Source organism: Echinops telfairi, unplaced genomic scaffold (genome assembly GCF_000313985.2).
Source record: "Echinops telfairi isolate 266 unplaced genomic scaffold, ASM31398v2 ScPeMD7_4;HRSCAF=17, whole genome shotgun sequence".
In the NCBI taxonomy this organism is placed as follows: domain Eukaryota; kingdom Metazoa; phylum Chordata; class Mammalia; order Afrosoricida; family Tenrecidae; genus Echinops; species Echinops telfairi.
The window spans coordinates 9,387,246-9,405,212 of NW_022103900.1; the positions used below are offsets into that span (position 1 = coordinate 9,387,246).

At 40.9% G+C, this 17,967-nt stretch overlaps 1 protein-coding gene across 1 annotated transcript in view; it reads right to left on the minus strand.

Moving 5' to 3' along the window:
• Nucleotides 1–8,066, minus strand: part of SCN2A (sodium voltage-gated channel alpha subunit 2) — a 160,688-nt gene extending 152,622 nt beyond the window's left edge. The window contains exon 1 of the mRNA XM_045298020.1: nt 7,867–8,066. The gene's annotated coding sequence lies outside the window, so the exon portion shown is untranslated. The remainder of the gene's footprint in view (nt 1–7,866) is intronic.
• Nucleotides 8,067–17,967: the final 9,901 nt, after the last annotated feature.

The following is a 17,967-nucleotide window of genomic DNA, read 5'->3' on the forward strand; positions in this document are numbered from 1 at the left end:
GGGAAGGTGGGCAAACAATGATATGATTTTTTGCAGAAGACAAATGTGTGCATAAGCAAATGTGGTGAAGAAAGTTGATGGTGCTCAGCTATCAAAATATATAGCTTCAGGGGTCTTAAAGGATTGCAGGTAAACAAGTGGCCATCTAGCTCAGAAGCAACAAAGCCCACATGGAAGAATCACACCAGCCTGTGTGACCATGAGATGTAGAAGGGACCAGGTATCAGGTATCCAAATATTATTTTTTAAATGTGAAATATTAAATTTATTCAAGTACTATTCTCAAAGAATTTCTCCAAGAATTTTCACAAATGAACAGTAATACTATACACAATTTTAAAAAAAAGACAAAAACAAACTCACTGCCATCGAGTCGATGCCCTCTCTTCGTTACTCTATAGCACCGGGCAGACCTGTCCCTGGGAGTTTCTGAGACTGTAACTGTCTCTGCTCCCTCGGGGCAGCTGGTGGTTTCACCCTGGGGACCCTACGAATGACAGCCCAGAGGGTGCTCAATATGGCACCAGCGTTCCTTCCTACGTGACAGAAAATAGTATGTATTTACTAACATTATCTCTTTCTAAATAAAGATCTTGATTTACATTTTTATTTATCTATTTTGGAGATAGGGCAACATTTTCAAGGATGTTTATGCAAAACGCAAACATTTAATGTAATATTAATATCTGAACTTTTGATTTACAAAAACCACCTCAACCCTTTTTCCCACCTAGTTCCAATTTCTCAAGGCCCTAAAACAATAAGGAGGATTGTGCATAACATAGGGAAATAGAGAATTGCTTTTACTTTGGAATTTTTAATAGGAATTTTATCTCCTATTTCTGATATAAATTATCCTATTTTATATATAAATAATATTTCAACAGGTTAAACTGTATTGCCAATTTTATTATCATCAAAATGTATGTAAAATTTTAAAGTCAATGTAACCTGAAGTCACAATTTAACAACTAAAGAAATGTGTTCTATGCCTTCACTGATATTATGACTACTGTTATTAGTCTGGGTACTTTAGAGAAACAAATCCACAGAAACTCATGTATAAGAGAGAGTTTTATATGAAGATCAAGGGAACATCAAGAAAACATCCCAACCCAGTGCTGCCCAAGTCCACAAGTCCAACATTAACCCATTAACCCTTATATCAAACACCAATCCACAAAGTCCTCCTCCATCTCACAAAACAGACACAATGACGCCAACTGCAGGAGGAAAGCGGAATCAGTGAACCTGTAAGCACCTCAGTGCTGGCAGGGGTCTCCACACGGCTGCTCCAGCACCCAGGGCTGCATCAGAGTAGGTCCATGTGACTTCTCCTTGGGGATGTCTTGCAGGAAGTCAGCCTTGCCAGCTGAATCTGGGAACTGCTAAGGCAGCTGCACCCTGCTCCAACCATCACAAAGCAAGAGCCCCAAGAACTAGAAAGGCGAGGCTCACTGAGCCATTTATCCCTCTGCTCTTCAATTAATCCCACATGTGTGTATCGGCCAGGTTGGCACAATAAACTAAATAACTCAACTACTGTTCCCTTTTTTTCTTTACCCTAATGTAACAATCTTTTGCCAACACAAGCAAATTATATTTTTCATAAACCTTACTTATATTATATTAAAGAAGTAGAAATTAAAGAAAATCATATTAGGTGTGTGTTCTGGGGATACAGACATGTGAACTAGCTGTAGCTAAAATCTAAATTCACATTAGACAGTCTATATTCAAATCTCAACCTTTCTTTCTTAAGTAAAGAAACGGAAAGAAACTAATCTACAACTATTATCAGCATTTATGATACACTAAGTAATAATAATAAAATGTAGTAATAATTTTCCAGTCAAAATTTCTGGCAAGAAAGAAACGTAGTTATTGTGATAAAAGCAGACCAGGAAAAGTTGTGGGAAGATCTTGCTTGTTTGCTTTCTTGGAAGCATCTGGAAGTGGTTTGGAATTGATGTTGGAAGTAGGTGGGACCTTTGTCACAAAAGTTTTTCGATAGGAATAATGTTAGAAGACCTGAATATATCCATTTTTCATGTTTGTCTAGAGCAAAACTTTAAGACTTATTTGTGGTTTCTATAGCCTATTATGAAGGTACAACATTTATAAAATAAATATATGGGATTTAATTCCTTAGAAAGTCTTCCAGCCAGTGAAACGATGGCTTAGGTATGCTTTAGCTCAGTTCCTGTATTATCAAACATTACGAATGATCTGTCTGTAGGTCCATTAATATAATTCATATATTAATGAATTTAAAGTTTTATAGTATTTTCATTTCAAATCATCAACTATTTCACCCACATCCTAAAAAGTCCACATGGTTTTGCTCAAGAAGAGATGGAGACACATAAACATCAAGGCTACAAACTAGAAAAGGATTAAACATTCGAACTAGATAAAGGTTAAACATTTTACAGGTGACACCTATAATCTAAATTTCTCATAACAGAATAACGTAATCATTTGAAAAATGCAGATATATCCTGTCATTTTAGTAACTGGGAATTGAAGCTAGGTAAAGTTACTCTCAATTATAAAGTATAGACTCTGAGTGAGGCAATTATGAATACATGGAGGGGATCCCAGAGGAAAAAGAGAAGAGTACAGGTCCCAAGGGGATAGGGAAAAACCGCATACGTCGTGTAGTGCCACCCAAGGTAGCCTGCTGGATGGACAGTCATGTCTACCTTCACCGTTGCTTGCCTTACTATTCTGTGCCCTCCCCACACTGCTCTTCCAGCTTTGCCTTGTAGCAGAGTGGAGGCAGGTCCGGAATCCAGCAAGTGGCATTTCTACCCCATCAGCATTGAACTGTGTTTGTCTGCATTGAGAAGACAGCTATTTCAAAAGCCTCCATTGTGTAGTCCTGAATCCTTGCATCAGTGCCTCTCCCTTCTTCAAGACTATGTTGACCTCCCATTAACTGATGTGAGTCAGAATCAACTCAATGGTAATGAGCTTGGGTTTGAGTTGGGAACTTATTAGTACCTGACAGTGCCTAAAGTACACGAGCTCCAGAAAGACTGACTTTGTGGGACTCTGGACCTTCCCATAAAAAGGGAGAAGAGAACTTCTGGTTGAAACCCTAATAGAGAAGGTTAGGTGGTGATTAAATCAGCTTGAGTGTTCTTTGTACAAAACCTGATGAAGACATTAAAAAACAAGACACAAAAAAACAACAACCCAGAAATGAATAGAAAGAGCCTGAGTAATTAGTCCAGACACTGGCTATCCAGACCTTAATACTTAAACTGGACACATTTAACAGATATATGGCACTCATAAGTTGCAAACTCAAAATCAAGCCCACTGCCATGGGGTTGATTCTGGCTCATATCAGTTAATGGAAGGTCAACGGGAAGTCTTGAAGAAGGCAGGGGCACAGGTGAAAGAATTCACGGGATGAAACATGTGGGTTTAGCCCAATGCAGGCTTCAAATAGAACCTACATTAAATAAATCATTCTGGGTAAAAATAGATAATTGACATATGCACAATTACCCCAAGATGAAAAAAATTTCCAGTTCAGTGTTCTTATAAAACATATTCTGCTAGAAAATGTTGTGCTATTGAGGATGAATGATTTCTTTCAGAAAGTCCATATAACGACTCTTTCTGAGGAGCCAACCAATTTAAATAGAAGCATATTTCACTTTATAGGCAAGAATTTCATTTCTGAGAACAGGCCTATGGCAGTTACATAATCTCCTGTCAACTTGAGCGAAGGGGTGGCGTTTAGTCTGTCAATCATGTTACAAGGTAACACGCACCAGCTGGATTCTGGAAGCTTCCTCTGTTTCTCCTGTGAAAAGGACCACACGCTCTCTTCTTTGTCTTCCTGCTTATAAGCTACATAGAGCTACGCTGATGGCAGCCAGAGCTTTGGAGCTGGAGGAGCCATGTGGAGCCCCATACCAGCAGAGATGCTTCCACTGCCACTGGATCCACACGACTTTCCACCCACTGACCTGTGATCTTCCTGCATTCTGCATCATTGTATGCATTATGTGAGTCTGAAGAGAAATTTATACACAGGTATTGGACACATGGGCTAATATCAGACTTATGGACTAGATCTGGACTGGGTTGGGGTGTTTTCTTAACATACAATTACTCTTCGATATAAAATTCTCTCTCACTTAAAAATTAGTGTTAATGAGTGTGTTCCTCTAACCTACCCAGACTATCACAAGGCCACTGAAAGGTAGTTACAGGAGCGGTCCTTTCCCACCCACCTGTTCTTGCTATCGCAAACAAAGCATCTTGATGTATCCATCTCCTAGTTCTTCCATGGCTTTGGTTCATTCCTTATTTATTTCTTCCTCTTTGCTCCTAATTTTATGCACTTACTTTTCAAAAGTGCCTTGGTTTTGCTAATCCTAACAACATTAAAATTTTCAACCAATAGTACTTTCCCCCATCAAGCCCTAAAATGTCCTCCTCATACCTTTTACTGACAAACTTCCATTAACAGTCTATATTCGAGTATAAGCTGACCCAAATATCAGCCAAGACACCTATCTTAATTTTACCACAAAATCTTCATTAAAAATATGCTGAAAAACTCAGCTTAAACATGAGTATACACGGCACTCTTTAGCTTTCTCATTTCTCAATAGTTCTTAGTCCAGGCCCGTCTTAACTCTACTTCTCCCCAAATCCACGCACTATATAATATATACAACAAAACGCATCCATTTTGACCATTTTCTCTTATTAATCACCCACTTTATCAATTCGCCACCATTGCTCATCCATCTTTTGGTCCTCAACTTACCCACTTTGCTTCCAGAGCCACTGTCACTTCTCTAAGCTCCCTCATCACTTTCCCCTGGACATTCAGAGTCTTTCGACAGCTCCTTTCATCCACGTGCTAGCGCCACTTCTCTTTCTGTCAACGTTCACTTACATGTCGTCTAATTATCACCCAGCTTCCTGCAGATCCACACATTCAGTCTCCACTTCTCATTTGGGTCTGGACACACATTTTCAAAGAACATTTTCATAAAACATCTCAGTATGAGGATTCTCCCAGTATGTTAAATGCACAATATCCAGAGATAAATGATTATCCTTAATGTTATTGTCCCAGAAAATACCAGGCCCAGTATTTCTTCCATGTATTAATGACATCCATGCAGACAGCTGTAGTATAAGTTTTAGAATTACTTTCACCTTGGTCTTCTTTTCCATCTTTCCTTTGGCCTTGAAGCACGTTTTCACTGCCTCTCGCTTGGTCCAACAGAGCAACTCCATATAGAGCTTTGATTTCTAGATTCTTGTTTATTCTTATCCATAATTCCATTCTCTCACTGGATTATTTCTAAATTATAGATGTCAGCATGTCTTTCCCATGCAAACAAACAAACCACCTATATCTCCACACTGAAGAGTGATACCCAAACTCCTTGGCCTACTGTAAAAGGTCCTTTCAGTCAGATTCCAAATGAGCTAAGCCTCCCTCCAAACCCACTCCAAACAAATCCTTTGGCCTTCAATCAAAGTGACTTATTTATCATTTCTTATCCTTTTCCTATATAATGCCCTACTGTTTCTCAATTACTTCTGTTTGCTTGCCCATCTTTCTGCCTGGAATGATAAACTTACCATTTCTATTATTTCTAGAAAACTTACTCTTTAGTATTTAATTATCACCTCCCCTGAAGAAATTTTTTTCTGGGTTCTGATTTCTTTCATAGGCAAACATTTTGACTATTGGTTTATTCTGAATCCCAGAACCCAGGAAGATGCATATATACATGTTTCCTTCACTTTCTCAGCTTTCCTCATCCCCAATTTCTATACCTATAATATTTGGGGTTAAAATAGTATTTGTCCATGCATATTTGCATGTTAACCCACTTGAGTTAAACTTCTAGAACATGATCTGAATCCTTGAATATTTCTGACTCTTCTATGGACATTTCCTAGCAGATGCTTGGTAGTCCATTGGTATTAGACATGAAAGGGGTGCATATGATTCTCAAGGTATAGTAGAGGCGGTGCAGCCTGTCCCCAGTGGGTGCAAGAAAGAGTGGTGACCAGGACATAAGATGATGTACATAAAATTCAGTTCTATGTTCTATTAAGTAGGAGGAATAGAGTTATGAGGCAGTATGTAGCCCTCCATGTTCTTCATGGACATACACTAGGATAACGTATTTCTTCTATTAATTAAAACAGACACCTAAGAAACAGAGACTCTCTGTATTTGTTATTTTAGTTTTCTTTCATGCTTGACATACGCATGGTTGTAACTCAGCGCTGCATATGTGATAGAGATATAGCCTCCCAATTCAGTAACTTGCACTCTGAAAATAATTTTATTTTATGGACTATAAAACTAGAAAATCTCTCTCTCTCTCTCTCTCTCTCACACACACACACACACACACAATCAGCACACCTGGTATGTGCCATCTGGATAGTTCACGCGAGAGAGAAATGGTGCTATTGCAATGAAATTCACTGAAATCTATGAGGGTTTTGGTCGGTCCTTCATTCCAATTCCGTACGTGACCCTGGAAAATCCATGTAATCTCTCAAAGTCACACCTGTTCCTCTTGAAATGATGAGGATACAAGCTAAAAACCTGTCATTCTAAACATTCTCCTGTATAGGGAACGGCGTGGAATGGCAATCTCTTTATAGATTACACATGTTGAATAGGCAGGTGTTTTTTTCTTAGTATTCAGATCCATTCAATTAAAAATCATAATCCCCCCATGGCTTTCACAACTTCTGACATGGCACAACTCCCTCTTGGTAGAAGAAGGGTGACTGCGGTGGCAAGACCCTGCTGCCCCTCCCTGCCCGCCACCTTCACCGCCACCATCATGTTCACACACGCAGCTGTTTCCACGAAAGGAGGCAGGGAGGCATTGAGAAGCAGTCTTAGGAACATCATTTAAAATATTTTAAAAACCCATTTGAAATGAATCTAAATGACAATCAGTAGCTTTTGAGTCTAGAATTGCACCATTGTTTTCTGCTCATTTTTACAGGAGAGAGAGAGAGATTGAGATTTCAGAGGAATCGTGAGAAGCCTGGCTGTTACATGCAATTCCCACCTCCTGAGTCATTCCACTCTTAGCACAGCTCATATCACATGACCAGAAATATTTTAAATGTGAACACCTTATACAATATCAACTATTTTAAAACGCCACAGACCTATCCTCACAAAAACCACGAAAAACTAAGAAAAATCTGTCTTCCCAGCAGTTAGTTTGCCTTTCGGTTCCTGCTCACACTGGTACCGAAGGTGGCTGGGAGAGGGAAGCAGGGTCTGCATATCATCCCATGTCTCTTTGATACCCACCTAAGTCTGCCATGCGCATGGGAGACGTTACTCCCACAGCCCTTCTCAAAGCTGAGCAGAAAAGGCCCGAGCCAGGACCCCCGTCGCTGGCAGGACTGTTCAAAGGTCTTGGACTCGGGGTGCTGGTGGGTCTGTGAGCCGCTATCAGAAAAGCCTGCCCGGATTTGGCAGAGCTCCTGCCATGTTAATATGCTTCACGACATCTCTGCAACGTGCCTGTCTAATAGGAGCCGTCTTTCCCTCTGAGAATAAGATCCTTCTTCACATGGAGAGCTTCACTTTTAAAAGGGAAACAAATATCCTCACAGATGGACCCCCAAAGGCCGGAAAGGCACTGAAATATTAAAATGCCGCATGTCAGTCAGAGCCCACGTCAGCCTCGAAAGCATTTTAAATGCACAGCAGATGGAATTGGAGCCTGTTCAACTCTGAATCCCCTCACAAAGCATGCGGTTTATTTTTAAAGCTGTTATTCACGGAAATCGACAATTCATCGGCAGGTCAAAAATAGAATCGTATTGGCTTACCTGAAATAAGGGAAACAGCAAAATGTAGCACGGGATCCATATGTGTTGAATGTAAGGGTGCCTCCAGCGCAGGTCTTCAGATTTGGGGTTTTTTTTCACACGAGTGGAAAGGCAAACCTCACATGGGCTCTATCCTGACAGAAGGGAAAACCAGAAAGGACGACGGCAGCATCGTCTCCGTTTCTGCCTTAGCTTTCCGTTCTGACACTCACTCGATGGTACCCACCGCCTGTGAGAAAACAGCATGCGAAATTGAAAAGAAATAAATAAATGTAAGGCTTAGAGTGCAGCTCCATCTCCTGGCCAAAAGTGGAATCACTTCCTTTCCGGTTCCTTTGGCAATGCAGCATTTGTAGGACACAATGAGAACCCACAATTACACCGGATTTGAAATCAATGATTTTAAATGAATTCAATGATCGTAAATCGAGCATCTTCAAGTAACTGTAAATGGAACATGTATGAGGACGTCATGTGAAGTTGACAATGTCATGCTACCTTGGGGAGGGCTGTGGACTGGAATAGACTCAATGACGACTTTACTTACACTATCCGCAAGCCATCCATCACTTCGTTGTGCTTGGTCACTTGTGTGTTGCTGTGATGCTAGAAGCTATGCTACAAGTACTTATTGATGATAACAGCAGCATCCAGAGGGGACAGGCTTCAGCGATGCCCCCAGACAAAGACAAAGTAGGAAGACTTGGCAACCTTCTTCCAAAAAAAGTTGACCAGCAGAAGTTAAGACTAGCAGAAGAATTGATCTAGGGCTGATCTAGTGCTGAACAATGAGATTGGTCGGAAGACACTCAAACTATGATGGGAGAGGAACTGAGTTCTCAATATAGAGTTAACCTTAAAGGCACGGATGGCATAACCCTTTGGGAATCTTGATTGGTTGGGATGACTGGGATGGTTAGGTTTTTTTGTGCCCACATGGCACCTGTAAGAAGATATGGGTGGAGTTTAGCCTGTCCATCAGGTCTCAGCCTAATGACCTCCTTTGGAGGTGCCTCTGAGATAAATGGGTCTCGCGAAGTGGGCCATTCTCTCTCTCTCTCTCTCCCTGGTAGTCGCACTAGTGTGTTGCCTGATCTAACTGCCCTGCCTCTACATGTGTGCTGTGTTACAAGTGGGCAGAGCCAACTGATGACCATGATGAGCCGAATCATTGTGCTGTGCTATTCCACACCATGGCACTGTCCCCACCTTGCCATGTCTGCTGCCTGTGGGCCGACTCCCCTCACCTGGCCACCACTACAGACACTGCATTTCCTGCCAGCTGCTTCACATCGCTACACAGTGAGGCTCCACCGCAAGCAGAGCTTTGGCTATGCTGCATTACTGGTCCCTGCTCCACCTCACCACTAATCTTCCTACTGTCTGCTTCCTTAGGCTTGGGCTGGTGGCCATGTGAGTTAGAAGGACCTTCAGTATATTAACTGTTCCATGAAACTGAGTTGGACAGAGCTCTCTGTACTGCTGATAATTTTCTGTTCTATTTCTTTTGTTGTATAAACTTATAGATGATGATGGTGATAGATGACAGACAGATAGATAATGATGATAGCTATCTAGATAATCATAAGTTTCCTGGTTTTACATCAGTAAAGATCCCTGCCTAACACAATGGCCTAATTCAAAACAAGAAGGAACAGCAGCAAACATACATTAACAAAAAAATGCATATTGTACAAAGTATGAAGCTAGGAAAATTAGAAGGTGTTACAAATGAAATGCAGTAAGTGTGAAGCTAGATCTCCTATGCACAAATGAGCTGAAATGGGCTGTCACTTGCCCTTTTGAATCAGGCAGGTATATGGTCTCCTATGCAGGAAATGAAAAGTTGAAGAGGAATGATACTGCATTCATTGTTGAAAATGACATTTAAGTCCTCATTAGGTTCTCATTTTTCCCCTCCCTCCCCGCTCCCCCCTCCCTCATGAGCCCCTGATAGTTTATAAATTGGTATTTTGTCATATCTTGCCCTGTCCAACGTCTCCCTTCACCCACTTTTCGGTTGTCTAATGCCGGGGGTTTAAGTGGAGAGAAAATGTTTTGAGAATGATGTACAAGTGCCCTTTACACAATTGATGTGAGTACTGATTGCGATAACAGTTGTATGAGCCCCTAATAAAATGTTAAAAAAAAGAAAATGACATTTAAATATCTGTCCTGAAGCACAATGATGTCACTGAGGGGATAGCATCTAGATGCCCATAAGGAACACTGGTTAAAACAACTATTATTCAAATGTCCACACCAACCACTAGTGAAAAAGTTAAAGAAATTGAAGACTTTTTCAAACTTCTGAAGTCTGAAATTGATCACATGAGCATCGTGGTAATGACTGGGAATTGGAAAGTGGTATTGAAACCAGGAAGGGTCCATAATTGGAAAATATAACCTTGGCGATAAAAACAATGTCGGGGGTCAAATGATCAAATTTTGCAAGACCGATGACCTATTCATTGGTCATAACTTTTTCAACCAAAAAAATATGATTCTATATGGACCTCACCAGATACATTGCATTTGTGCAAAGACTAGGGAGAAACTCAATATCATGAGTCAGAAGATATGGTATGTGCAAGTTCAAGTTAAAACCGAAAAAAATGTTAAACAAACCAATGATGCACCTTAACTATATCCCACCTGGACTTACGGGCCATCTCAAGAACCGACTTGATGCACTCCTTGACCACTGGGAACCAATGAAGAGAGACTGACTATCTGAGATCACATCCAGGGTATCATACACAAAGAAATAAAACTGTCATTAGAAAGACAAGATCAAAACATCAGAAGAGACTCTAAAGCTTGCTCTTGAACAGAGAATGGATAAAGTGAATGGAAAAAATGATGCACTAAAAGCAGAAGAGAAGATTTCAAAGAGTGGTAAAGAAGGCAGAATAAAGAATCCTACAGAAATGTGAAAAGACCTGGAGTTAGCAAACCGACTGAAGGAACACCTTTGAGATTCTCAGCTGGATGGCAGCAGCAAAGTGCGAGTTCCCGTATGGAAGGATTCTAGAGGCAAAGTATTGGATGATGTAGGAAGCCTCAAAAGAAGATGAAGGAACACGCAGAATCACTGTACCACAAGAGCAGCTCACATTTAACCCTGTCAGGAGGTTAAAGGATCAAGAACCAAGGATGTCAAAGGAAGGTTTCCAAACAGTACCACAGACATTGGCAAAAAACAAGCAAACAAACACAAGTCTCCGATAACAGATGGAATACTAATGGAAATGTTTCAGAGGAAAGGATGCAGCACAGGTAGTGCTCACTCGTGTGTGCCAAGAAATTTGGGAGCCCTAGAGAACTGACTGGGATAGATGTGCGCCCATTCCAAAGAAAGGTGATCCATCAGAATATAGAAATTATCAAACAATACCATCAGTACCACAGAAGTAAAAGTTTGGGAGGCGTAATTTTTAAAAAAAGAATGCAGCAGTACATTGACAGGAAATGCCATCCATTCAAGGTGAATTCAAAAGAGGATGTGAAATGGGGGATATCATTGCTAATTTCAGATGGATCTTGTCTGAAAGCAATGAATATCAGAAAGATGTTTCTTTGTATTCCATTGACTAGAAAAAGGAATTCAACTGTATGGATAACAGCAAATGATAAATACTATTGAGAAGAATGGGGATTCTAGAACACTTCATCGTGGTCACGCAGAACCTGTACACACACACCACGTAGCACCTGTACACAGACCAGGAGACAGTCCCGGGAACAGCACAAGGGTGGTTTAAAATCAGAAACTATGGACAGCAGGGTCGTACCCTTTCACCATACGTATTAAATCTGTATGCTGAGCAAATAATTCAAGAAGCTGGACTATATGAAGAATGAGACATGATGATTATTGGAAGGCTCACTAACAACCCGCTACATGCAGATGTCACAACCTTGCTTGCTGAAAGCAAAGAAGACTTCAATCACTTAGTGATGACAAGGAGTATGGATCTAGCTCAGCAAAGATAATACAAAAATCCTTACAACTGGACCAATAAGCAACATCATGACCAAAAAGCAACATCACGAAAAACAGAGAAAATATTTCATCTACTTGGATCCACCATCAATGCTCTTGAAACAGTAGTCAACAAAGCCAATGACAATTGCATTGGGAAAACCCCTTTAGAGGGTTAAATGTAAGGGTATCACTTTGAGGACCAAAGCGCACCTGATCAAGCTATGGTGCACGCAATTGCCTCATGCTTGTGAAATCTGAATCGTGAGTATTGGAGACCAAAGAAGAATTATTGCCTTTGAATAATGTTGTCAGTAAAGAATATTGAATATGTCATTGACGATCAGAAAAAAAATTTTCTTGGAAGAAATACAGCTAGAATGTTCCTTTGAAGCTAGGATGGGGCACCTTTCTCTAGTGTACTTTAAACACGTTGTCTGGGTAGACTAATTCCTGGAGAAGGATAGAAGTCGAGGGTCAGGAACAGGTAGGGAGACCCTTCATGACAGACTGACACTGTGGCTGCAGCAGTGGGCTCAGGCATAGACATGACTGTGAGAGTGGTATAGAACCGGACAGTGTTTTGTTCTATTGACTATAGGATCACAATGAGTTGGAATTGATTGGACAGCACCTAGTAACAACAATAATTTCATTGTATTTTTAAGGAAATGGAAACATCATATCACTTCTCATATCAAAAATCACTTCTCATATTAAGATTTATTTAACTTTATTAGCTGCCTGGATAGGTAATGTGTATCTCACACAAAATACCTTTAGATATTAAAATTATCTTTAATGAGCAACTTCCCCCCCCCCACCCCCAGTATTACTCGCTTTTAATCAGAATGTGTGAGCAACTTTCTGTGGAGAATTTGTTTAACATTTTGTTATGGAAATTCTGATCCAAGCAAGACAACATAAGTGTTGCATTATATAAAGTTGCTACACAAGATCCGACCCATAGTGTCCTTATGCATAACAGAACGAAACACAGCCCTGTGATGAAAGTTATCAGAAATGAAATGGAACACATAAAGAGAGATGCTCTATGCATTGGTGAGATAAAATGGACTGGAATTGGCCATTTTGAATGAGAAAAGCATAAGATTTACTATGCTGGGGACAGCACAATCAAGAGGAATGGCATGGAATTCTTTGTCAAAAGGACATTGCAAAATCAATCATTAAGTACACTGCTGCCTGTGCTGGGATTATATCTATCTATCCTCAAAGAAATCCAATAAATACAACTATTATTCAAATGTATGCACTCGCCACAAAAGCTAGTGATGGAGAAATTGAAGAATTCTACTAACAATTTCAATCAGAAGTTGACCAAACATGCAATTAAGTTGCATCGATAATTATTGGCAATTAGATACAAAAATTGGAAATAAAGAGGAAGGAGCAGTACTTGGGAAATATGGAGTTGGTGATAGAAATGAAACTGGAGATCACATGATAGAATTTTGCAAAATCAATAAAAATTGATAGAAAATACCTGTTTTCAAAAAACACAAAAGGCGACTATACACATGGACTTCTCCGGATAGAATACACAGAAATCATATTGATTATATCTGTGGAAAGAGATTATGGAGAAGCTCAATATCAGCAGCTAAAGCCAGGTGAGGGGCGGACTGTGGAACAGACCATAAATTGCTCATGTGTAAATTCAGAATAAAACTCGAAGAAAACTAAGACAAGTCCACAAGAGCCAAAAACCAAACTTGACCCTACCCCACCTGAATTCCGAGAGCTTCTCAAGCACAGATTTGACCCTTTGAACCCTAATGACAGAAGACCTGATGAGCTGGGAGCGGACATCCAGCCCATCATGCATGAAGAGAGCAAAAGGTCGATTAAAAGACAGGAAAGAAAGAAAGATCAAAGTGCATGTCAGAGGAGCCTCCGAAACTTGCTCTAATTGTACAGGAGCTACAGCAAATGGAAGAAATGGTGAAGTTGACGAGCAGATTAGGAATTTTCAAAGGGAAGCTTGAGAAGACAAAGTATTATAATAAATGTGCAAAGACCTAGAATTAGAAGATTTCTTTAAAGTATTGAAAAGCAAGAATGTCCTTCTGAGGACTAAGCTGCTCCTGACCCAACTGTTGTATTTTCAATGGCCTCCTGTGCATGTGAAGTTGGACATTGGATAAGGAAAAGCGTGGAAGAATCCATGCATTTGAATTGTGGTGCTGGAGAGAAAGGACTGCTGAAAGGACAAGCCAGTCTGTCTGGGAAGAAGTACGCCCAGAGTGCTCCTTAGAGGCAAGATGGCGAGACTTCATCTTACAGACTTTGGACAGGTTGTCAGGCGAGACCAGTCCTTGGAGAAGGACAGCATGCTTAGTAAAGTGAAGGGTGGCAAAGAGAGGAAGGCGTCCACAAGATGGGCTGACACAGTGATGGCAGCAACGGGCTCACAGTCAACAATTGTGAAGGGGCCAGGCCCGTGTGGTGTCTTGCTCTGTTGTGCATCGGGTTGCTATGGGTGGGCACCGACTCAATGGAGCATACCAACCACAGAAATTCTGCCTTGTTGTCATTGCTAGGACTGTTGTTTTGGGGGAATGTTGGAAGGTTAAAGTTAATGCCTGACAGGGACAATGACTGAAAAATGAATTTGAACATCTTTAGTCAATTCAAACCCACCTCGGGTTCATCAACTCCTCCAGAAGAAGCCTCCAGAATGATATATGACCCATGAATTTGGAACTTGCCAACTTCTACAATACCATGAACAATTTCCTTGAGATAAATCTTTCTTTATGTTGTTGTGTGTGTGTGTGTGTGTGTGTGTATACATATATATACACACATGTACACTTACATGTACATATACACTTAGTAGAAGTCACTGGTTTCTAAAGAAACAAAACCAGTGAAAAAATATAAAATAATCAACAAAAATAAATATTAATTATGTAATCAAAACATGTGTATGTGTTTTGTTTTAACTGAACAGTGACTTCCACTAAATTAAAGTACGAGATCTACTAGTACTCGTGTTGAATGCCCAGGGGACATACCTTTTGCCACAATTATGAGGAGCAGATTTCTGAGTGAACCTAAGCATCATTACAGACTGCTGTGATTTCTGGTTCATGTAAGTCAGAATTGACAGCGGAAACTCTCCTAATTGAATTAAGAAACCTAACTACAATGGAGCTGATTCAACACACACCTCCACTCCTTTAGTAGTAGGGCTAGGTGGCAGCAATTAATTGACAAAGGTAAGATAGATGTGATTACCATAATGGATAGCAGAGTCCAATCAGTCGTCAGAATGTCTGTCGCTATTTAGAAATGGTGTCCCTAGGAATGAAGTAGTTCAGTTTAGTTATTTTGCATAAGTGAAATAATTCTAGATCAAGTAAACAGCTTAATTTGAAATGTCAAAATAGAGAGTTTGAGCACCTCACTTAATTTATACACTTGAGCCAATTTGAAAACCCAGAACTCTTTGACTAAGGGGAAAACCGGATCACCTGGAGATAGGACCCCATTGCACTGCCCAAAATGTACACAGTTAATGTTTTCTCCAAGTCATCCACAATCTATGGCGAGCTACAAGAATGATACCCAGCACTAGGCAGAAATCAGACATTGATTTTCCGGCACTGGGATAAGGGCTAATAAGGTGTGAAAAGTGAACCCTAATCAATAAAGCACTCCTGGAAGGATTTCAGATTAGTAACACCATGAAAGTCTTGAAGGATGAAGGGATGGTTATTTCCATTTAGCCCATGTATCTGACCTATGCCAAAAAGATGGGTCATGGAGAAGGGCAATGGCTTATTGCACACTTAACGAGGTGGTGACTCCAATTGCAGATGCTTTTCCAGATTGGGTTTCACTGTTTGAGCAAGTTACTACATCTCTTAATAGCTGGTACAGAGATATTCATCCAATTTTCCTTCCCCAATTTCTGTTTCAAAGGACAAGCAAAAGAATTTTCCCTTCAAATGTCAAGGCCACAATTTTACTCTCCTGCTTCACGACATGGAAACTCACCAGCACTCTAGCGTAATTTAGTCCATTGAGGGCATGAGTCCCTTCCACTAGATGTCACATTTGTCCATTCCATTGATTACATATGTTGACTGGACCCAGTGATAGAGAAGCATCATGACTCGAGAAGACACTTAAATGCAAGAGGGCATGCCATTAATCCAACAAACATTGGGTCCCTTTCCGTCACAGTAGGATTTCAATGGTTCTAGTGGTGTAGGGCATGCTGAGATATTCCTAGTAAAATGAATATCACTTTATTGCATTTTGATCCTTCAGCACCTAATAAAGAGGCACAATGTCTCCTGGCAGGACTCTTGATTCTGGAGGCAACATTTCTTTCATGTGGGTGTGCTTCTCTGGCCTAGTTACCAAATGGCTCAAAAAAACTGCCAGTTTTGAGTAGGGCTTAGAACACTGCCACAGGTTCCAGCTGCTGCGCAAGCCACTTTGCCTTTGGCCATAAGCTGACTAATCCAATGGTACTTAAAGTTCAGAGGCAGATAGAGATGCAGTTTGGCATGCCCCTATTGGTGAATCATAGCACAGACCTTTAGAGTTTTGGAGCAAAGCCCTGCTGTCTTCTGCAGACTACAGATTCTCCTTTTGAGAACAGCCTTGCCATATTATGGAGTCTTAGTAGATACGGAAAGACTAACCAAGGGCCACTAAGTCACCATGTAGTCTGAGCTGTCCATCATGAACTCTGACCAAAAATACGCAAGCAGCTCATCATCAAATGGAAATGCTAGATAGGAAAGGGCATCAAAAGTTTGTGGCAAATGGACTTTAAAAATAATGGAGCTTTTTTAAACAAACATTCTGCACCTATGATTTTGTGGGGCAGAGAATTACTCGATAATGTTTTTCTAGTAACTCCCACCAAATGGCTTCTTGATGGATCTGAGTAAGAGAAAGTGTGTGTGGTGGTGGGGGGTGGGGGGGTTGTAATGATGCTCATGTTTCTAGGACTCAGTTGTGTTTAAGCAGAGCTAATTTTTGTTATAAAAACTTAGAACTCTAGAAGTTTGTCAGTTTTCCATTCCTCTGGATTTAAAATGGAATTTTTTTATTCCTCTGGAATAAAAATTCACAATCGGTTGTGGGGTGGGAGTGGAGCATCTCACTACTGACAAGAAAGAAGCGCTCGAAGTGGAATGTGTCCTTTTAACTCCAAGACCTGGAAGACAGAAAGCTTTGACCCCTGGGGAACAGCAGCAGCTAAGCCAGAGCCTGGGACTTACCAGTGCATGGATCTAATTGAGCGGAGTGTGCACTCGCCTGTGGAGGGGGTACCTCCGGACACTGAATCAGAGAAGTTAGATTTGCTGACCCACGGAGCTAGGCTGAGCATCTTCATTCTAAAGTTTATTACGGAGCAGAGTGGTCTTTGGACATTTATCAGATGTGCTAAAGCAAAACGAAACTTTGTAGTATTACCTGAGCCGGGCAGAGAACAGACCAAGGAACGGAGGGCTGGAGAGAAAGCCTGCCTTAGGCACAGCAGAGAAGTCCTGACCAAAGAACTATATCTTGACTATTTTTTATCCTAGATTGTAACCTGTTAAATTTGCTAATAAACTACACGATCATGATTATTGTCTGAGATTTCTGGGACCACTACCATAAATTACAGCATACAGCAGAAAATAAGGCACCGTGGGAAGAAGGTGAGGCTATACCCTGTCCTCCCCAGCCAGTAGCGCCGTGTCCTCTTACAGGCAGCCTGGGGCGTTCCTGATGATGAATTGACTGGGGAAGAGATGGTTCTTCATGATATGCAGGCACTCTCCTGTATTAGCCTGAGTACTTTGGAGAAACAAATCCACAGAAACTCATGTACAAGAGGTTATGTGCACATCAAGAAAACATCCCAATCCAGTGCGGCCCAAGCCCACAAGTCCAACATTAACCCATATGTCCAACACCAATCCAGAAAGTCCTCCTCCATCTCACAAACAGACACAATGACGCCGACCACAGGAGAAAAGATGAATCAGTGAATGTGTAAGCATCTCAGTGCTGGCAGGGGTCTCCATGCGGCTGCTCCAGCACCCAGGGCTGCATCGGGGTAGGTCCATGTGGCTTCTCCT